This window comes from Eptatretus burgeri, chromosome 1 (assembly GCF_056783735.1).
Source record: "Eptatretus burgeri isolate ZD-2024b chromosome 1, Ebu_testis_v1, whole genome shotgun sequence".
Lineage (NCBI taxonomy): Eukaryota > Metazoa > Chordata > Myxini > Myxiniformes > Myxinidae > Eptatretus > Eptatretus burgeri.
This window is the reverse complement of record NC_140961.1, coordinates 87,567,367-87,591,025: the sequence shown is the minus strand read 5'-3', so window position 1 is coordinate 87,591,025 and position 23,659 is coordinate 87,567,367. Positions and strand designations below refer to the sequence as shown.

Here is a 23,659-nt window from a genome sequence, read left to right as displayed (position 1 = left end):
TGATGCAAACTACATTACCCTGATGTTCATCTGGCACAAACTGAGCTAAAAGCCCAGTTTCTCCCTCATGTGTCGTGTTATCTATGGAATCAGTCGGAGACTCGGGAATACACTTTTCCATCTGCATGGGTTGAGGGCCACCGTCGAGGTCTGAGTCAATCACCGTCTGCTCATTAGTAGCCAGTAATGGTAATGGTTCAATTGAGGGTTTACTAATGTCCTCAGCATAACCTCCTATTTCTGTTGAACAACGATTTCTATCTACAGAGGTGAACTTTGAATCCTTTGTGATTCATTTTCCTCAATTATTGAATCTAATTTTCTATCCTCCTCTTCAAAAAGGGTCGAATCATGTAAACCAAATTGGGGTGCGTTTTCAGCGACACTGACCATCTCCAATACTACTTTCTTTGCAGCAATGAGAGAAAAAACTAGCATCTGTTGCTCTTCGTTTTTTCGGGGTAATTACAGGATCCTCGTCCATTTCTTCACTTCATGAAAGAGCATCATGACACGTTGTACAATTTGAAGTTACTTCATTTTCAACAATCAGGAGTGATGTACCATTATTTTCGATGCTGGGATTGGAAACAGGGATATTGTTAACATCCGTCTCACTGCATGAGGGAACAGCAGGGACAGCAACAACAACAGGAACAACAGGAACAGCAGGAATCGGTAAAGTATTGAGATTAACATCAGCCCGTTTTATAGGATCTGCAGTGTTGATATCCTTTTTGCAATCCATGTCTCCATGGCCATTTTTACCACACTTTTAACAGGAAACCTTGGGGCAAAATCGTTTGACATGACCAAGGGCTCCACAGAGAAAACACCTTAACGAAGCTGATGAAGCATACATTTGATATTCACGATAATTGAACTTTACTTTGAACGAAATACTCAGTCCCGTATCATCACCGCGATCAGGAAGAACCATGAAAATCTGTCGCTGAAAACTCATTACATGTTTTATCCGCTCGACTCGGCTTCTCAGTGGAATCATAGACATTCTTGACACAACTGTCCCATATCGCAACAACACTGATGTTCGTCTATCGTTTGGTATGAAAGGTGGAACATTTGATACTACAATTTTCATCGCAGGGGTATCCATAGGAGACGCTAACATAAAAACGCCACTCTCTGTGGTTAAACCGTACTCACTATATTTTGCACCAAGTCTTCGTCTGACACAAAAACAATAACTTTCTGACTCATTCGGGATGCAGCTCGGACAAGTGCACACCCGAATACATCCCCAACTGTTAATACAACATCCTCAGTGAGGACACCCTCTGGTGGAACAGAAACAACCGCGTGTTTCCGAGTTAAATTTTCAAATGCCTCATGCTGAGGGCGTACAATTGCCATGATGGCAGTTTATCACCTCTTTGCCCTAACCAGACAAGAAGCTCAAACTAAATGAATCGAGAAAAAGAAAAAAAAACCTTAAAACTCAAATGCATTATTAGCAACAAGGTACTTGTAAGGCCTCAATAAGAATCAGCAAGGCCGCACCCAAATATGCCCTCTCTCTCTCTCTCTCTTTCTCTCTCTCTCTCTTTCTCTCTCTCTCTCTCTCTCTCTCTCTCTCTCTCTCTCTCTCTCTCTCTCTCTCTCTCTCTCTCTCTCTCTCTCTCTCTCTCTCTCTCTCTCTCTCTCTCTCTCTCTCTTAACAAAGGAGAGAAAACACGAATAAAACACCACAGAACACAGCAGGAAGGAAAAAGGGAAGAGCGAAGGGACGAAAACGACACTGAAAACTCACCACAACACAGAGCAACAGCCCACGGCGGCCATGACACCACGCCCAGAAAGCAAACGACCAGCAGGGGGCGATAGAGAGAGAGAGAGCAAGATAGAGAGAGAGAGAGAGAGAGAGAGAGAGAGAGAGAGAGAGAGAGAGAGAGAGAGAGAGAGAGAGAGAGAGAGAGAGAGAGAGAGAGAGAGAGAGAGAGACAGACAGACAGACAGTATGACAAAAAAAAACACAAGAAGATAGAAAGGTGAGGGGTTGAAGTGGGGTTAGTAGAGAGAATTATATGTTATGCTTCATGGTTCATAAGAATAGTTAGTGAACACACACAAAAAACAAACTCCTGTCAGAACATCTGTATACACAATGACAAAACAGAGTTTATAATGTAATCCACTGGCACATCTGCAAAAACTTTGATGTCCCGGTTCCATAAAAGTTGTGGGAAAATTAATCAAAAGTAATCACTCCAAACAAGGAGATACCTACCGCTCACGTTTGACCTAATGATCCCATAGAGCGTGAACATCGAAAACAAAGTGTTATGATCATATATCATACTTAGGTACAAAAAAGACAAGAAGGCATTGCTGATTGAAGTGTCAATACCAGTGATTTCAGACTAAACGATGCAGAAATCAAGGAAATGACCAAACACCAAGGCCTCAAGAATAAAGTGTGAAGATCCTGGAAGCTGAAGAATGCCAAAGTTGTACCAGTGATAGCTGGAGCGACAGGAATGATGACAAAGAACCTCACCGAGATAATAAATATAGGGGTCATACTGCTGGGCGCTCACCTGGTAGTGGCTGGATAAGATGACCAGACAGCCACTGGTTGGCATGGATGACTCACAAAATATATAATGGAGAAGAAAGTAAATACCTATGGATGGTTTTTTCAATGCCATAAACAATCATTGGTACATCACGGGTGATAAAGTTTGCGGTCAAATTTCATCGAAATTGTGTGTGGTTTCAGAAAAGATATCAAACACATATTTTGGGGGTCAACCCCCCTGTAGAAATCCTTCGACCCCAAATTTTTAGTAATTGTCATGAACAAACTTTAGTACATCACGGATGGTTGAAGATCGTGGTCAAGATTCGTCAAAAATGTGTGTGTAGCTTCTGAGAAGAAATCAAACATATTTTGGGGGCAACCCCTCTCTCCCCTTAGACCCTTCGAGACCCCATTTTTTTAAATATCATGAACAAACTTTAGTACATCACGGGTGGTGAAGATGGTGGTCAAGATTCATTGGGATTGTATGTATAGTTTTGGAGAAGAAAGCAAATACTTATTTTGGGGGAGAACCCCTCTTAAATCACTTAAGAGGCAGATTCTTCTCATGTCATGAACAAACTTTGGTAGGTCATGAGTGATGAAGGTTGTGGTGAAGTTTCATTGGAATTGTGTGTGTCGTTTGAGAAGAAAGTAAATACCTCCTTGGGGAGGGAACTCATCCCCCCCCCTGTAAACTCCCTCTGTTGACCCCTTCAGACCTCCTTATTTTTTTAATGAATTCATGGGTGATGAAGATTGTGGTTAAATTTATTGAAATTGTATTTGTAGTTCCTGAGAAGAAGTTGCATGTATTTGTGGACGAACGATGGACCATCCCATAAGCTCCCTGAAACTACATTACAGGTAAACTAAAACCTATCCCTGAGAATATTATAACAAACGAACTATGGTTGGAAGCTGTCCGGGGTTCAACGATGATCCTGAAGAAAGCCCTCGACACAAAACGTTGAGAACAGAAAACTTCACAGCTTGGTCCATGAATCATCACCCCTTACCGAAATGAAGGTGGATACTTTGATCCCACCTTGGGCGGACTCCATTCCACAGTCTGAAACCCACAGATGTAGATACCAATCAACAACAAATACAAATACACGCACAGATGCACGCACACGCTTGGCCGATATTGGCAATTTTTCTGGAATCAGCAGGTTGGACTCAGTGTGATTAACGACTCCAGTATGTACTGTATACAACCCAGAAACCTTGAGTAGCTTTCACAGAAAAACAATGTCACATTTATGAAGACATTTCAGGAATATGTTCACAAACATTATTCTTTATAAACAGCTGCGTGTGATGGGTGAAAAAAAAAATTGGTCGCTAATTTAGAAAACACGCTAATACAGCAAACGGCTCAGAAATCGGGTGTTATGAAATATATTTTGCTTTGAAACTCACAATTAGAAACAGAGCTAATCCGAAAAAAGGCGCGATGATAAAGGAAAGCCTGATAGAACCTCCATACGATACGGGATGAAACTTTGCCACCACGGCACCCGTAACAGGCATGGCATGTCTACACACCCGCAGAGAGTCCATGCAGATCCAAATCTACCCAGTTGTACCACGTCTGTGTGTGCTGTATACGTACCTTTACCTTGTAGTAACTGTCAACTGTACATTCCAATCAGGAGATGAAATGCACTGTGCAACTCGGTCAGTGTCTCAAGCACTCCAACGGAATGCCTGGCTTGGCAAGCGATTACAAATTGCCATCGATACAACGATGCTACTGGAAACACCCGTGCAATGTCCGAATTGAAAAAAAATCAACACCTTTTCTGGAGTCGAAACTGTTGATATTTTGAAATTTGGAGCTTATATTTATTTATCGTTGAGAAATAATTGTGGCCTGTTCCAAATCGAGGCATGGTTGAGTAGGCCAAAAAACATGGCGTCTTCAGACCCCAGGGAGGTTACCAGGAAAAACTTGAAGACCCCAGAGCGAGAGGTGGCCGAGGATCGCCTGAAGAAGGATATAATTAAATAAGGCCATTAATTATCTTCAAAATGGGTGTTCTAATCGACCCAAACACCAAATTTTCACTCTTGCACTTCCTTGGAGTTTTCTTAGTATGCATGCAAAGTTTCAAGCTGCTAGGTTTTATGTTTTTTTTAGTTATGGAGGAGATACACACACTGATACACACACTGACACACACACTGACACACTGACACACTGACACACACACACACACACACACACACACACACACACACACACACACACACTGATACACACACTGATACACACACTGACACACACACACACACACACACACACACACACACACACACACACACTGATACACACACTGACACACACACTGACACACACACACACACACACACACACACACACACACACACACACACACACACACACACACACACACTGCCTTTTTATTCGTGTAGATTAGAGCAAGTTGTTATCATTATAATTATTTTGTAATCTACCATGCTATGGAAGATGGACGTGTTAAGTTGCACTATACACCTCAACATGGCATGCTTTCAAAACATGGGAATTCTTCTGAGTTAATTATAGTAAATTAGCCTAATCAACTCAGGAGATCATGGCGATAATATCGGTGAATCATGCTCAACATGAGAAAGCTCTTGTAGAAATCTACAAAATACATGATCTCACACACACACGCACACAATTCATCCATTTACAGTAGAAGGTAGGCCACTGTGTGATGGTGTGTTTTTTTATACTTGCTCTAGACTTGTGGAAGAGCTACAACACAAAACAAATCACACCAACAGCAAGGCAGAGAGAGAAAGTAGACAGAGACGGACAACAAGCGATATAGGTAACCAATTAGTATAGGGGTGATTTCCAAATCCAATCTTGCATCATGAATGATAATTATGAATGTTTTACAAAGCTCAAAACGTGATCTTTTTGGTGAAAATGCACATCTGAGTTTTAGTCATATCTCTAATTTGATTGTATCATTTGATTTTGCATTTCGCTCTGCAGAAAACTTCCCTTAAATGGAACATTTAGTATTTCAAATAATATACTCATATGATCAAATTGCTCCCCAGAAAAATAAGGCAGTCACTTCATCAGCGACCCCCAATATTTCATTCTATAAATGTCCCCTTAGTTATGGGGATTCTAAATATTTGAGACAAAATACTGAAGCATTCAGCTCATTGTCAACACAGGCAGCAAGACTTTGAAAACATACTTTCATATCAGACAGCCTTTGTTTACATGGGCCGTCTGTGCTGGGAACCTTTGTCCCAGGAAATGGCTGAACAGATTCTAACCTAAGGCGTTCAGTTATTAATTAATCTTGACCATTCCCCAAGGTCGTCCAAATAAGACAAATTTAAGACAATAGGCAAAGGGGCGAGATGGATTAGACATGTTTCTTATCTTTCAAAAGGTTTACTGATCTATCTATATACTAAAAAACAGGCAATATGTGTGGTTGTGTGTGTTTGTGTGTGTGTTTGTGTGTGTGTGTGTGTGTGTGTGTGTTTGTGTGTGTGTGTGTGTGTGTGTGTGTATGTGATTGCTTGTTTGTTAGTGTGTCAGTATGCATGTCTCCTCCATACCTCCAAAACCATGAAACCGAAAAGACTGAAACTTTGTATGCATACTAAGAAACTCCAAGGAAGTGAAAGAGTGAAAATTGTGTGTTTGGGTTCATTAAAACACCCTTTTGAAGATAATTAATAGCCTTATTTAATTATATCCTTCATCAGGCGATCCTTGGCCACATCGCTGTCTGGGGTCTGAAGGTGTTTCCTGGGTAACCTCGCTGGGGTCTTAAGCCGCCATGTTTTTTGGCCTGCTCAACCTTATCTTGACTTGTAACAGGCCACAACGATTTCTTAATGATAAAGTATATTTTTCACTTTCTTCACTCAGATTTGTGTCTATATTTTCGGAGGTTTTGCATGGTTCTCTTCAGGGAATCAAAGCAAATCTGGTTAAAAAAAAACATGGACGTTTTTTAAAAGAAGCAAAAACTTTTGCGTGGACCTCAAACCAATGAATCACATGACACGTGCACAGATGAGCAGGAAAACTGGCGGAATTTCTGCAATGTTTATTTCACAGGCGATTGAACTTTGTGATATTTCCAGGGTTGTTCTGCATTAAGCAACAACTCTTTTGTGGATAGTAATTTTTTGAACGAATTCATTTTATTTCATTAACTGCTGCGTGCCTGGTGAAGACGGGCTATAAAGTTAAAGTTATCCTTTATGGTATGCAGTGACAGCCTTGCCAATTGTTCCTTATCAACCATTTAATTGAAATGCTTGCATGAGTGCTAAAGCCACTTGCCGAGCACCCATTGTCAATAGTGGTAATGCGCTACATCATTCTGAGTGAACCGTTCACTCTCTGTGGATGTTTTTGCCACGCTCCATCAGTCAGAGTGAGTGGTTAGTGCGCCATCACCCTGAATGAGTGGTTCGTGCTCTGTCAACCTGAGCGAGTAGTTCGTGCTCTGTCTCACTGAGCGAGTAGTTTGTGCTCCATCACCCTGAGCGAGTAGTTTGTGCTCCATCACCCTGAGTGAGTGGTTCGTGCTCCATCACCCTGAGTGAATGGTTCCTGCTCCATCATCCTGAGTGAGTGGTTCATGCTCCATCACCCTGAGTGAGTGGTTCGTGCTCTGTCACCTTGAGCGAGTGGTTCGTGCTCCGTCAATCTGAGCAAGTTTTTGTGAAATAACATCCAATTTCTGAGCCATTTGCCATACTAACATGTTTTAAAATTACCAAGCCAAATTATTTTCCAGCCAACACACACAGATATATATATATATATATATACATATACATATACATATATATACATATATATATATATATATATATATATATATATATATATACATATATATATGTTGTTCATCTTTCGGCTGCTCCCGTTAGGGGTCGCCACAGCGGATCATCCGTTATGATCCGCATACTGATTTGGCACAGGTTTTACGCCGGATGCCCTTCCTGACGCAACCCTGGTCGCCTCTTACGACACAGGGATCAGGATTTGGGTTTCGCCATGATTCCGGGCTGCTCTACACCCTGCCCAGTGCAGAGCTCCCGTCCTCAAGCGATCCTCCAACCCAAGCCTCCGAGTAGCCGGATTACAGGCGCACGCCACTACGCCCGGTATATATAAATATATATATATATATATATATATATATATATATATATATATATATATATATATATATATATATATATATATATATATATATATATATATATATATATATATATATATATATATTCAGTCGTTTTTGCATCCAGAAACAGAGCAATTATAGTTAACCACTTTCAAATTGCCATTACTTCATTTAAATGCTGAAAATAATGTTAAAAAGACGATTTGAAATGCAGATTTCGCCCTCGCAGCAGCAGGTTAAAAGTGTCCCAGTAAGGAGAAGTGAGTCACTGCACGCGTGTACGAAGGGCCTCATTGGCATTCCTACGTTTGAAAGTCCTATATTGGGGTTGGGAATCTGAAGTAATCTTAAGCCAATTTTATATCCAAGCATAATAACATAGTAAATTGCAGTATTCCATCATTAATTATCGTGTGTTCAGAACAATGGCATGATGATGACATACCTTTGACACAATTTGGCAAATAACACTGTTCGGTTTCTCCAAAGGAATTACACATTCGGTTGTGAATCGGACATTGTTTTCATCGAAGTGTAAAACTGCTTGTCAAAACAGGTGCGTCCTATTTGTGTATGCACATTCCTGAATCATACTAAATCATATTCCAGGAAGCAGCCTTATAAAAAAAGAAATACTTTCCTGCATTGAATAACTTCATTGAAGAGTCGCGCATTGAAAGCGGTTTTCATTTTGTCCAATTTGCTCAACAATTTTCAAAACATTGTTACAGGACATAATGGGGGAAGATAATTGAAGTATCTTCCAGAAAAAAAATATTTTGGGTTTCAATTTATTTTCCTTTCAATAATAACCTTTCCATCCCACCTTTAAACTTTTCCCTAGATTGGGTCCATAATGAAATCGTTCAAATTGGAGGGTTTGGAAAGCAAAGTCATCTTTTTACTGAAAATATACCAAAAGGTATGAGATTTATTCATTCATTCGTTCATATGCAGCTTGTGGCTGTGGGTTTGCATTGGTTCTTACAACAGTGCTCCATTTAGGTTAGTGCAGGAATTTATAATTTGGTCAGGGTACCGACGATAACTCTACTCTTCGTGAATGACACCATGGTGTCTTAAACGTCCACCAACTAATGCTGGCAGATGGGACACCCAATTTGACATTCATCGGATCGGGACAGCACACACATTGACGGATTTGTTATTAAATTTCATGTGACAACAGGTAGAGAGTTTTTAGTTGGGCTGAGATTCAAACCAAGGTTAGGCAGCATTGAGGTAAGCGTATGCACCTTCTCGCCCCATAATGTTGATTGTTAGTCGATTTGATTAAAAGGTAAAAACACAATTATTATCCTCACGCTTTTTGAAAAAAAAACGGGGGGTGGGGGGATATTGTAATTGGTTATCTGTGTCTGTCACATTGTCTCCTCCTAAATGTTTGTGCAGAAGTTCATCAAACTTGGTATTGTGATCACCACATGGCAATAAGGTGTGGGAACAGTATCTTTTGGGTCCCGCTCCCTGGGCCAAAAGGTCAAATCCCCAAAATGCAATTACAGGCACATTTTAAAACGATTTTATCAATGAAACTTTGTTCTTTGCAATCAGCATTGGGGGATGCATGAAATATGCAACAATTTTTTGGATTTGAACCCAGTTCATGCCCCAGGGGTGTAGACTTTGGGTCGCAGGGGTCAATAAGGAAAAAATAATTTAACTCAACATTTGACATTGAGTCATTCCTGGTGTGACCTTTTTGCCATCTTTCAACTGTGCTTGAGGTGCAAAGCACGGGGATTTGCGATGGTGCGCCATTGACTTCGCCATTGACTTTGCTCTAGTCTACAATTCCAAATGAAGCAATTACTCATTCCGAGGCACAGGCAATTTCCCTGATAATTGTTGGATTCTGTAAAGGATCATTAGTTTCCTGAAGAATGCCATTACCTTTTTTATCTGCCTTGCTTATGATTCAAGACTTTATAAACACCTATGTTCCTTAAAAAAGAAAATGTTGCTCCATTCAAAATGCCGTCACAAAGGCTGCCCTTTGTTGTCATGCACTTTAGAGACCTAATCAATTTGCCGGAATGATGTGTGTTGTTTTGTAAAGCAATTGATCCGAGCTAACACAGCGATTCAGCTCACCTTGGTGCGAGCAAAGCGAAGCAGCTTTCAAATTAAACTTGTTGGAGTTAAGCGCAGATCATTGGTGGCAGCCAGCATGTTGTAAGGGACGGGATGCTTCTTTTATGGCCATGCACATAGAACATCGCCGCACAATTACTTGTGTTTTGCGAAAGCTAATGACCGTATGAATTGTACTTGATGACACACTTCCAATGCCATTAAATCGTCATCAACTTGTATTTTTCCCACTGATGTAGGACAGTGTGGGCATTAATTCATCCCTTGCACCAATGGCTCGGTGTACATCAGCATAACGACTGTTGTGAAATACATTAGCATTTGTTGTACTCTACTAAAGTGTCAGAGCCCCAAACTTCTATTTTGCGTAAGAGTTCTGAATTCCGCTGAAGCACATCAATCTATTCATGCATTTACATTTCAAATATTGAGTTTTCACAGTAATATGTCCTGTAGCTTTGTGAAGCAGGGAAGTCATAAAGCGGCCATCAGTGAAAGCTCTCATAATATAATTACTCACAACTCAAGTGAATACATCTTTATTCAACTTTGGACTATGTGAAATGAAACGCAGAGTACCAGATATAATGTTTACCCATGCTGTGTCAATATCCAAATTTAATTAACTCTTCTTCTTTAATGGCTACAATTATTTACACAATTATTATTGTGGGGTTGATGGGAGGAACGAGGGGAAAGTTTGGCTCAAGTCTTTCATGAACGGTCTGGCCAGCCAGGCCTTTCATTCGACTAAGGTTAGGGCAGGAATTTGGAATTTGGCCATGATGCCGGCGATGGGTCACCTCCTCTTCATGAAGGATGCCATGGAACGTTTAATGTCCACCAACTAATGTTGGCAGATGGGACACCAGTTGAACATCCATCTGACGGATGAGAGACGGCACACACATTGATGAATCACCCTGCCTGTGAAACCTTGGATGACAGTATATATCTGGATCAAAATTCAAACCCAGCTGAGACAGCTTAGACTGGAGTCAAGTGTGCATACCCCTCAGTCTAGGTCATACTGTCACACCTCAAATTTTGTTAACTCTATCGACAATAACAATGCAATCAAATGCCTCCAGGTATGTTTAGTTGGCCTGTTTCTGTGTTCTCATTTCAACTCACGGCTTGTGATGTTTGGGTCTCACGGTCAAATACCATCGACTGTGTTGGTTTGTCAATTGCCTTCTCATATCCTATCAAGACATGTAAGAGTATATCGATATCCTTGTTCTCCATGTAATATTGTATGTTTACTACTACCATGCTAGCAAGTCCTGGAAATTGTGGAGTAATTGCTGTTGTATCACTTGTTTGTCGTTTTCCAGTTAGATTTAGGAGGTTGCCTATGCCCACCTACTTCTCCCTCAAACAGATCATTGAAACATTTAAGATTGACAAATTGCTTGCAAGTCTATTGACACTCGCTCCAATATTAGATTGAGGTTTTAAGCAGGGCACATGTTTGTATCCTTTCCCTTCCTTGACTTATCCATCCCCATTTTTTTCTCTTCCCTCATCACTCACTCTAATTCCCCCTTCAACAAATGAATTTTAAAAATAAAAAGGCATCTTCAATTGCCTGCCCTTCTTCCAAATCTTTTCAACGATTATACCTATTTCCACTTTCTTATCCTATGTGTTCTTGCATTTCTTTCTTTCTGTGTTCTTTCACCTCCTTCCAGGTTTTACACTTTCTGCCACCTGTGTGCTTTGTCCCCCCCCCCCCCCGCGCCACCCCTCCAGGTATGTGCAAGGTGCACGTGGTCCACCTTCAAACCCTTTATCGTGAAGTTATGCAGTGTAACTATGCAACATAAACAAGAACAAAAAAGGTCAGGATTACAATTTTTTACCTTGAGCATTACTTTTTCACCCCTATCTTCTCTTCTCTGTTTTCTTTCTGCCTTTTCCAATTCTCCATCTGTCCTTCCTTATTCGTCCCAAAGCTTTCCTGCTGAGAGAAAAAAAAATGCTGTTTTCCAAGAAAATCTATATGGCCTACAATAGTCTTGGATTGATGTTTGTGATCATGTGTTTGAATGTGGTCGACTGCAATATTGCTCAGCCTGTTACAAGTGCTTACAGCTTGCTGGTACCCCTTGGGAATCTCCCTCTCCCTTTCTGGTCCATTTCCCAGCCAGACTTGAACCCATCCGAGCTTCACATACAACCCTCCGTCCGTCTCCAATCTCCACCTTCATAACCAATCATTCACTATCCTCTCCCCCCTTCCTTTATCCTCCAAAATTCCCAATATATGTAGTTCCCTTGTCCCTCATTTTGTGGGCCTTGAATGTTGTAAGACTTCATAGTTGCCTTGCTTTCCCCTCTGGGCTGGCACCCCTGCCTCACATCTTGCTCATCTTGATGCCATGGAAACCAAAGCCTTCAAGATCATTGGATCTCCCGTGATGAAGCTTAGTCTATGGGCCTATCACTTTGCCATTGCAGACAGGTCAGTTGTCTTTCTGTGTTCTTTCACCTCCTTCCAGGTTTTACACCTTCTGCCCCCTGTGTGCTTTGTCCCCCCCCCCCCGCCACCCCTCCAGGTATGTGCAAGGTGCACGTGGTCCACCTTCAAACCCTTCATCGTGAAACTCCCAATATCCAGAATCACTGCTCGCATTCACCTCTACTGATTTGTTTATCCTTTTTCCTCCTGTGGAACCAACTTCCATACAATCTCACTCTTCCCTCCAGGTGTTCCAGGCAGTAGCTGTTCACCATCATCTCAGATCATCCCTAATCCAAAGCCATGATCTTTTCCACCCCTGTTAATTCACCCCCACCCCAAATTTCCAGCTTATCATTCCTGAGTTTGCTTCTGAATCCATCTTATCCATCCCCTGCATTCTCCCCAACCCCTCTTTCCCACATTCCTTGTTGTCCATCTCTGTCTATTTTGTCTCTCAGCCCTGCAGTTGACATTTCTTACTTCTCTTTCTGCTTTTCCTTTCGTTCTGTTGCATCCTGAACTGTTCTGTGTCCTTGCTCTTCCACAAGCCTTGACTTTGTACATACAAAAAACAAAAATTTGTCAGACCCTTCAAATGGGTTTGGTTCTCCTGATATTTGGCAAACAAAATTTTTCTCAAAATGGAGGTTCTCAACTCTTGTCTCGCTCCCTGCTTCTTCCTTTCTGCAGTTTTATCAACCCAGCTCTCATTCCGGTGGTGGAGTTGCTGTGCATGTTTGTAATTCTCTTTCCTACAGCCCCCTGCTCAATCCTGGACCCTCCTGGCCCCATGGATATTTGTGAGTTCATATTCCTCTCCATAACAACTTCTTGTTTCTTTGTGCATCCACCAACCCCACTCCACCACCCCCCCACCCACTTCCCTTTTCCGATGACTCCATATATTGGGCTTTTACTTCAAATGTGGATTCTCTGTTGTCTGTTTACCCCAGTTCTCTATAACAAAGGTGTACAGAATTTAATTGCCACCACGTCTGTTGGCTTGAAGTCATCCTCAAATCACAGTCCATGTTATTGCAACTAAGGAATTTTGTCAATCAGCAGGACATATTCAGTCTGGTGCATTTCCAACATGCATCTCTCCAAAAGGCTTTCATTCTTGTTAGATCTGGTCACATCAAAACTCCCTTTTAAACTAACTTTCTCCTGTTGGTTCTTCTGATAATGTACTACTCAACATTTGTATCATCCGTGCTATCAAGAGACCACCATAGCACTGTGATGCCTGGCAGCTCAGCAAAGCAGATTTGTTTGGCTTTGAATCTGCCATCTTCCTTACAGACTGATGTGATCGATTATTTCATAAACTCTGGAAAAGGACTCTTCCTGGAACTTTTTCCTCAATATATTGCTTTCTATCCACCAACAGTTCATCGATTTTTACCTCTTGCTATCCTGTTCTCCACCTCGAGCCTGATGCACCAATGTGTTGGAAGTAGCTTTTCTATGAAATAGTTTGCATTCGCCACCTGCAAGATATACCCAAATGATAGTAATTTACAGACCCAATAAGTCTGCATCCAAACTAAAATGGATCAGAGACAAACATAAAGCTCACCTGAGGACAATTTTCTCAAGCCTCTCACCTTTCTATAAGACACTGTGGCTGCTGATCAAGTCTGTCACTTTTTCATCTTCCACTTCTGTCTCTTTTCTCCTGAAGGATGGAGCCATGTGGAAAATACTGATCATGATGTAGCTGAATGTCTGACTATTGTCTATATACACAAATGAGGTCCCCCAACTCATTTCTTATCATCTCCTCACGACTCGACCCATGATATCCTGCTCCCAACCTCATGTCAACTTCTGTCTCTCTGGAAGTTTCCAGTCAATATCGACAGTTCCAAATACATTTTGGCACATTCTCAGCAACTCGACTTGATATACAGTATCAGCATTTTCTCAAAGCCTATCTTTTAGCCCTATGTTATCCTCATTATTTGCTCACTTTTACATTTTCTCAGATGGTCACCTACCTTCATATAAAAAAAAAATTACATTATCACCCATCCACAAAAAATGCTGCCAAGACTGACCCCCCCTAATTAACCTCAAACTGGTCACTGTTCGGTACATCTTTAGCAATGTCATGGAATTAATCGTTGCTGCAGATCTCGTCATATCTCATCTCCAACTGTCTGATCTCTGATCTTCAGTTCAGTTTCTTCTTCAGTAATTCAACCCAGACATGATGCTTCTTATAACTCAACAAAAGATGGATCCTCTATATCTTAAGACTAGGTCAACAAAATCTCGATAGACAACCGTTGTGCCTTTGAAACTGCCTGGCACCCAGCCCTGTTTTCCAAACTGTCAGCCAATGATATTCAGGGTCTCTTCTTGAATTGTGACACAGTTCTCTTGATGAGAACAAACAGATTATCATGGATTCTATTCCATCTTCCGTTATCCTCCTTGACGATGCTGCACCACAGTACAGTCTTTGAGGACCAATCTTATTCTTGGTTGGCATCAATGACCTTTTGATTTCCTTGGAAAAATCATTTACACTATTAAGCTGATCATGACAGCCTGTGTTGAACCTAACACATACAGCATACAATAAAGAGGCAGGCTGCAACAGCCATACCTGCATGCATGTAGGTGTTAGGGCATGAAGGAGGTTCCATTACAGGCACATTTTAATGTGCGTGTAATGGAACCCCATAGAAACCTTTTCATAGAAACCTCCCCAAACGGACGCTGAATAAATGCAATGAAAACTAAAACTCGGAGTCTGAATGTCCATTTTAATACCTGCTGAGTCATAAATGTTGCACATACGATCGGAAAAACCTGCGAGACACAACATAAAAACTTGTTTAGTCAGTGACCAATCTCAACATTGCAATACCTCCACAGCTTATACAATGTCGCCACGTCTGGTATGTCAGGATGAACTTAAGGCAGTCATACCTACAGTAAATACACCCGTTTTACAGTGTGGTGTAGGCTTCCGCCTTTTACAATGCAACCACATTTAAAAGTGTAATAACTTTTCAATTAAGTAACGTTGACGATCAGGGAGGAATATCTATAACCAAACAATTCATGAACAAAGAATCTATATTTAATTTAAGGAGAAATCAATGGAAATCATAAAGAATCAGTGAAATTAAGGAACAACAAATTATATCGATTTGTGGCACACAGTGAACTCATCTTATTCTGAAACACCTTCATGTAAAATATCTCACTGATTACAATTTGACTCAACTTCAAATTCCTAAGTTTTTAGAGCTTCTGTGCTCCTACAATGATTGGCTTTGCATGCCCATAATCATTACATCATTGAACAATAATATACTGTCGGACCTCACTATTTGTGGATTCGTTATTCGCAGACCCCACATATTCGCGGATTATAAAATGTGACCTGCTTCGACAATCGTAGCCCTGTGCTTCGCATATTCATGCTTTTTTTATTCGCATCTTTCGGTTTCTTTTGCGTTTTAGCAGGCATATTCACAGATTTTTTTTGTGCGCTTTTTATTCTTTGGAGGTTGTGTTCACATTTTTTTTTTTGTGGGCTTATTCGTGGGTTTTTTTGTGGGCGTATTCGTGGTTTTTTACAGAATTTTTGTTTTCCCTCATGAGTGCCAGGAACCTCTCCCCCATTTTTCCATTGAAACAATGCCCCACTATTTGTGAATTCGCTATTCGTGGCATTTTCCAGGAACATATCCCCTATGAATAGTGGGGTCCAACAATACACATGGTCCAAAGAGGTTCCACACAATTGACAAAGCAGAAAAAAATGTCAGCTTTACCAACATTTTACAGAAAATGACTGAATTGCATGCTGAACGCAATGTCACATGGTCTCTCATTGTACAAATTTATTTCCCAACTTATTGCCATGCAATAAAAAATAACTTTTACCCATTTTTCCATATTATAATATGAAGGTGGAAGATTTCAGTAATATACCAAAACAGTACAAGTACAACTAGATGAAAATCAATTTGGCTGTCAGCGAGCAGTGCACACTGTAAAGCTGAGATCATCACTTTAATCAATGATGGACTTTACTATGTATACACATGACACCAGGGGTGATCGACAACCCTTACAACTGGGGAAAAATAGCTGATTGGCTCCCTGTAACACATCTTTCAATGTAGGAAATTCTCATGCTCTCACTCAGTTCCTCCATTAAGATCTGCTGTTACCACAAATCCCATGAACCCCCAAATTTAATTATTTAGCCAACTATCTGGAAGAGATGTGCATTCTCTGAAGCTCTTGGCTGGGCCTGACTGTCAGTCATAATCAGTTAGGTCAAACAATTTCTCAAAACTAACTTCCAAGACTGGCCATCACATTGGTATTCTCCGCAGAGCAAAGGCAATTCTAAGACATGCACAGCTTATTATTGTGTACAAGGCTTTCATACAAAGTACCATTGAGTATACCTCCCATTTTGGGCTGGTGCAGCTTCCATCTTGCTCCCCTGAAGGCGGTTGAGTCCAAGGTTTTATAGTAATATTGCCATGTTTCAGCAGGAGCCCGAGTCTCAGGATTTGCTTCTTGTCCATCACAGGGGGATTGGTGGACTATATTTTCTATATCATCACTTCTGGCCATAATCTAACTACCTTCACTTCCCATGCCTGGCAGCTCAGCTTGATATTCATCTTCATCCCATTTTGCTTTTATCTGTGGTTCAATCCACTGAGTCTGTTGTCTCTCTTTCCTTACAGTCTTTCAAGACTGCTCGTTCCTCATGATACCCAATCACAATCTCTTCTACTCCCAGGAATAGAATAATCACTTTTACTTCCTGTCACTCATCTTTATATACTCTCATGTTTTTGGTCAATATGTGGAGGTGGAGGGGCCGAATCCCACTCCTGACACCAATTGTTTTCGGGCCGAGTTTCGTTGGCGAGTACGACCGCTAAGTGGAGCAGTAGAGTCGGCTCCACTGAACACCCAGAATTTATAGGTCGTCACCCCGGATAACTCTGGATTCGATGGGTCCCTTATCGGACCGAAGATCGCCAATAGGTCGACCACATGGGATAGGGTCGATTGCCATTTTCAATTTACCTAAATACCCAGGTCGTCCAAACTACCAGGGAAATTCACTCTCGGAAGGGCCGTTACCGAGCCGGATCCGAGCCGTACCCCAAGCGGAGAGTACCAGATTCCTGCTGGGCCAATTGCATGATTACGGCAGCAATGAGGCCTCTTAGTTCCCATTCGCAGCATGGCAAACCAATGATAGAAACACAGAAACGAGCTGATACATTTAATAATAGGCAGGGAGGGGAAGGGAACACACAATGAGCAGAGGGATCCAACAATAAGAAATGAAATGCAAATAATGTATAAGGCACTTAAACAATTGCTACATATAGACTGGGCCAACAGACACACATGCACACACCCAAAATAAATGATGGTCGCGGCCTTTATTCGGCCCTTCAGCTTGGGAGGGAAGGTAAGCCGAAGTGGAGTTCCTGTCTCCCACCTCTCCACCTCTTGCGGTTTTCGATGATCCGGTTCGGCGGGACTCGAACCCGCAACACAATGCAATGATGGACGCCAGCCAGCACGAAGGTGGACCAGACAGAATGCCGGCAGGCCAGACGAGATGACCAGGCAATGAGGCTGACAAGGCGACCAGGTGACCAGGCAACCAGTCAACGAGGCTGACAAGGTGAACAGGTGATGAGGCTGACAAAGTGACCAAGCGACGAGGCGACGTAACCTTTTTCCACCAGACAGAACACCCCAAACACTTATTCACCCCTTCTCCAGAGAGCCGCCTCCTCGGACCCGCTCTCCCTCACTGGACGGTTTTGGCGCGCAATTGCGCTTGTCGCCCCCGTGGTTGGCCGAAAGTGGCGCCAAGTCCGCTAATTGGACCGGGGGGGGGGGGGTTGCATGGCGGCTGTCACGGAGGACCGCCCCTCAAACAGGGAGGGTAACATTGTCCTGCATTGTGGCGCTCATTGGCCGACTGACGGAAACCTCGCTCGCATCTCCCTGATAGGTCGAGAGGCGCCGCAAGGTCCCTCTTTGAACTCTGCCCACCGCAGGCGCTATGATGTCGGGTTGAGGAAGCGAGGTGAAGGCGTGTTGTTGTTGTTATTATAAGTGTAAAAATCCTATCTATAAAAGAACTTTGCAGCACATGCACACTTAATTCCCATTAGACATAGGGGAAAGGGAGCTATCTATCCACATTTATTATCGAAATAACTGAGCTAAAGGGACCTGAATGTTGAGTGCTCATGGCTTCCAGATTCGCAACACTATGTCATCAACTCAACAAGAATATTCAAATTTGAATGTAGAGATTGTCACTTCACATAATTTCTGATTAGTTATTACTCTTCCATTTCGTATCAATAAGAGATAAAATGAGCATACAAGCTGTCACAAATAATTGTGTTAATGACGATGAGTTAGGACAACACAAGAGAATAATAGAAAATAACTTAAACACAAGAGGAGGCCATTTGGTCCTTCATTGCCTTTGCTTTCTTTTTCCACACCCCATTAACTTCATCTGTAAAATGATTTATCTTCTCTGCTATAATTGTTCCCGTAATCGAAACACATTACTGTTTAGCAATTGACTTACCAATGTATTGTTGATACAAGATGATGAATTAAACAGGCAGGTGAGTGTTCAATCAAAGTACTTATGCATCGAGCAAGCATGAGCACCTTTTGCTAAAATGTTGGCGTGGACTGCATTGAAAACCGAGTTATTGGTGCAGAAAATTCGTGCCACTTCCACAATGAGGCAATAAAAGTATGAATGACATGACATGAAGCCATTTGCTAAAACTTCACATCATTGTTGGAGTTTGGGTTGGTTGTATGGTCTCGACTCTGGAGGTATGCACACTCACCTTTGAGCTGTAGAGACTGGGTTTGAATCTCAGACAAGTTATAAACTGATCGCAGTGTTTTACAGACAGGGTGATGCATCAATGTGGGTGCTGTCCTGAAATCGAATTAAATTGGGCATCCTGTCTGCCACCATTAGTTATCAACATTAAATACGAACAATGTACATCTGCTTCTTGTCCATCACAGGCAGATCATGAAAGGAAGGTGAGTTATTACCGGCACTCTGGCAAAATTTCTGCCCTGACTTATTGTGTCGTAATGGCCATCCATCCAATATGTTAACGCCAGCCAATAAACTGCTTTGGCAGTAACAGGACAGTGAAACCACCAGGTTTTTGAATTGTTGCAGTGTGTCGATATTGCTCATAGGCAGAGCATTTGACGTTATCAAAAGGTACCACGTTCGAATTTGGTTGCCACTCAACTTTAACCTGACTCAGGGGCATAACGGTTACACCACCTGATCTGAGTCTGAAAGGATGTCCGTTCGAAACAGGCCCCGGGCATCATACCAAAGACTTAAAATGGTACATGCTGCTGCCTCTTTGCTGAAGTTATTGCATGTTTTGATGGGGGATATTGACCTCATTATGCAATGAGGTTCTCCTCGTGCATTGACGTTCCTTGTCACAAAATGTATATATATATATATATATATATATATATATATATATATATATATATATATATATATGTATATATGTATGTATGTATATATGTATGTATATATATATGTATGTATATATATATATATGTATATATATATATATATATATATATATATATATATATATATATATATGTATATACATATATATGTATATGTATGTATATATGTATGTGCATATATATATATATATATATATATATATATATATATATATATATATATATATATATATATATATATATATATATATATATATATATATATATATATATATATATATATATATATATATATATATATACAGTATAGATATAGATACACACACATTTATATTTATATATATATATATATATATATATATATATATATATATATATATATATATATATATATATATATATATATATATATATATATATATATATATATATATATATATATGTATGTATGTATATATGTATGTATGTATATATATATATATATATATATATATATATATATATATATATATATATATATATATATATATATATATATATATATATATATATGTATATATATATATATATATATATATATATATATATATATATATATATATATATATATATATATATATATATATATATATATATATATATATATATATATATATATACATATATATATATATATATATATATATATATATATATATATATATATATATATATATATATATATATATATATATATATATATATATATATACATATATATATATATATATATATATATATATATATATATATATATATATATATATATATATATATATATATATATATTATAAACATACAGGGTGTCCCAAAAAAATGTACTCAAATTTTGGCTCCTCATAACTCATTGAATTTTTCTTTTTTTTTTCAGATGAAATTGACCCTAATAATAGCAGGAGTACGAAGAGGTATTGAAGAAAGAAAATTTATCATAAAGTGCTCCTGGAAGCAGGAAAATAACATGGAATTGCAAAGACAATTTAGAAGACATTTTCACAAAGATCCACCAATGTGACGCACCATTGCTCGCATCCGAGATAAGTTTGAAACAGATGGAACTGTGCATGACGTCCATAAGGAGCGTTCAGGATGACCACGGTCATCAACCACCCCCGCAAAGGAAAATCAATTGCAGGAAACCCTCCACCGATCCCCACGGAAATCTGTACGATAAATGGCTCTTGAGGCATGAATCCCAAAATCAAGCGCCCATCACATTTTGAAGCGAATTAATTGGAAAAGTTACATTCCAACATTAATCCACACTCTAAATGAAGACGATCCTGACTGCAGACCTCAATTTTGTGAGTGGTACCTGGGCAAATGGGAAGAAGATGCAGCATTTCCATCCAAAATTGTTTGGAGCGATGAGGCCAGCTTCAAGTTAAATGGCTCATTTAACCGACACAATTGCACCTACTGGGCTACTGAAAATCCGCATGTTACTATGGAACACCATTTAAACTTACCAGGGGTTACTGTGTGTTGTGGGACATCAGCATTGGGCATCCTAGGGCCATTCTTTTTTGACCAAACTGTCACTGGGGATGTTTACTTAAATTTGCTGCAGGAATCCGTCGGCCCACGTGTCGAAGAGATATTTGGTGACGAAGAGATTTACTTTCAGCAAGATGGAGCACCTCCCCACTACCACCGTGATGTAAGGGCCTATCTCGAAGCAACTTTTCCGAACAGATGGATTGGGCGAAGAGGTAGTGTTGAATTCCCTGTGCGTTCCCCAGACCTCACTCCAATGGACTTCTTTTTATGGGGATATCTCAAAGGTAAGGTTTTCGGCTCAAAACCAGCAACAGTCAATGAGTTGAAAGAGGACATTGAAAGACAATGTCTTGCAGTTCCAAATGAAATGATTTGTAACACTGTTGAATCCATTGGTCCGCGTTATCGGCTGTGTTTGGAAGGTGATGTTCGTCAGTTTGAACATTTGTAAACATACATTTATCCATTTATACATTTAACCATTAATCTTCTTTCTAAGTCAATAAACAACGCATTTATTATCATTTTAAGAGTGAGTACATTTTTTTTGGACACCCTGTATGTATGTATATATATCTACAGTAGACTAGGCGTAAGTCGGCAGCGTGTAACTCGTCACTTCGCCTAAGTCGGCAGCGTCAAAAAGTCCCGAATTTATCTCATGTTTAGTCCCTATGAATAAAGGGTCATGCCTCTGTAAGTCATCATCTCTAAGTCGTCACTTCGTCTAAGTCGTCAGATGTTGTCTGTTCCCACATAATGGAAACTCAAGTAAATTACCACTCCTAACTCGTCACATGGAACTGCTGCCTCACGAGAAGCCCGATTTCATGATGCTCGCTCATTGGTTTACACCGCCAGTGATAGGCTATTTATAACTGCGTACACACGTTGATCGCACTGCAGGCAGGACAATGGCGACTAAGCATAAGCTTACAACTAAAACCTACCAAGAAAAATACGGCATTATCCAGTTTTGTGAGGCAAACCCACTGATGAAGAAAACAGCCATAGCTGAGAAGTTGGACATCAAACGGCAGACATTGAACGATATCTTGAAGAATAAGGGCACGATGTTTGGACAAATGGAGAAGATCGCGAGGCGAGGTAAGTGTGAAACGCGTGAGATGTGTGCCCTTTTAAGATGTCGATGACGCGCTCATCATCTGGTTTCGACAAATGTCGGCTCAGCCAAATATTCGGTTGGACGGTGAAATGTTGCTGCTGAAGGCACATAAATTCGCTGCGGACCTCGGTCCTGATGATGCCGAGACCTTGCCGATGCACTGGATAGACAGATTCAAAGTGAGGTGGGGAATCAGCAAGGTCAAGAAGTGCGGCGAATCAGGCAGCGTGGATTCGGCAGTGGTGCACCACTGGAATGATGGCAAATTGAAAGACATCTTGGAAAGGTATCAGCCTCGGGACGTGTACAATGCCGATGAGACTGTGCTTTTCTGGCAGATGCTGCCAAAAAAGTCTCTGGGGTTCGTTGGTCAATCCCATCATGGTGATAAGCAGGCGAAGTTGTTGTCTTACAGTTGTTCATTATCTTTACTTTTGATAAACTGATTCATGAATTCCATCTTTGCTTGACCACTTTCTAACTCACCAATGAACCCCCACCTATGCCCCGAGGATTGTGTTTTCCTTTTGGTACAATAGCCGGCTCTTACACATACGTGTCCAGGCCACGCGCGACTTCATCCTTCACCCCACAGCCATCATGAATGTTCGCATACGCATAAGTCGTCACATTTCTAAGTCGTCACTTTTTTCTCGGTCCCGATGGTGACGACTTACGCCTAGTCTACTGATATATATATATATATATATATATATATATATATATATATATATATATATATATATATATATATATATATATATATATATATATATATATATATATATACTGTGTATATGCAGAAGACACAATTCCACCAGGCTGTTGGAAGGGAGTTTGTTCCCAATAGTGTGGAATATTTAGGGAGTTTGCTTGATATGTGCTTTAACAGCATTATGGAAGACACCCATGGAAAATAGGCAAAATGTAAAATGTGACTTCAATTCCTCAACTTACACCCCTACCCCCCACCACCCCTGTCGAAGTTACACCTCTGTCTTACAACTTACACCCCTGTCGAAGTACTCAACCTCAAGTACCCTCTGCCCCACCCCAACGCTCTAGCCAATCCTCCATCATTTCTTCTTCAAATATTCAACTCCTCCCCCCCCCCA

General features: G+C 40.5%; 1 long non-coding RNA gene across 1 annotated transcript in view; it reads left to right on the top strand.

Moving 5' to 3' along the window:
- The first annotated feature begins 579 nt into the window (after window positions 1-579).
- Window positions 580-23,659, top strand: part of LOC147034911 (uncharacterized) — a 32,182-nt gene continuing 9,102 nt past the window's right edge. The window contains exons 1-2 of the long non-coding RNA XR_015060790.1: window positions 580-678; window positions 11,605-11,693. This is a non-coding gene — a long non-coding RNA (uncharacterized LOC147034911). The remainder of the gene's footprint in view (window positions 679-11,604; window positions 11,694-23,659) is intronic.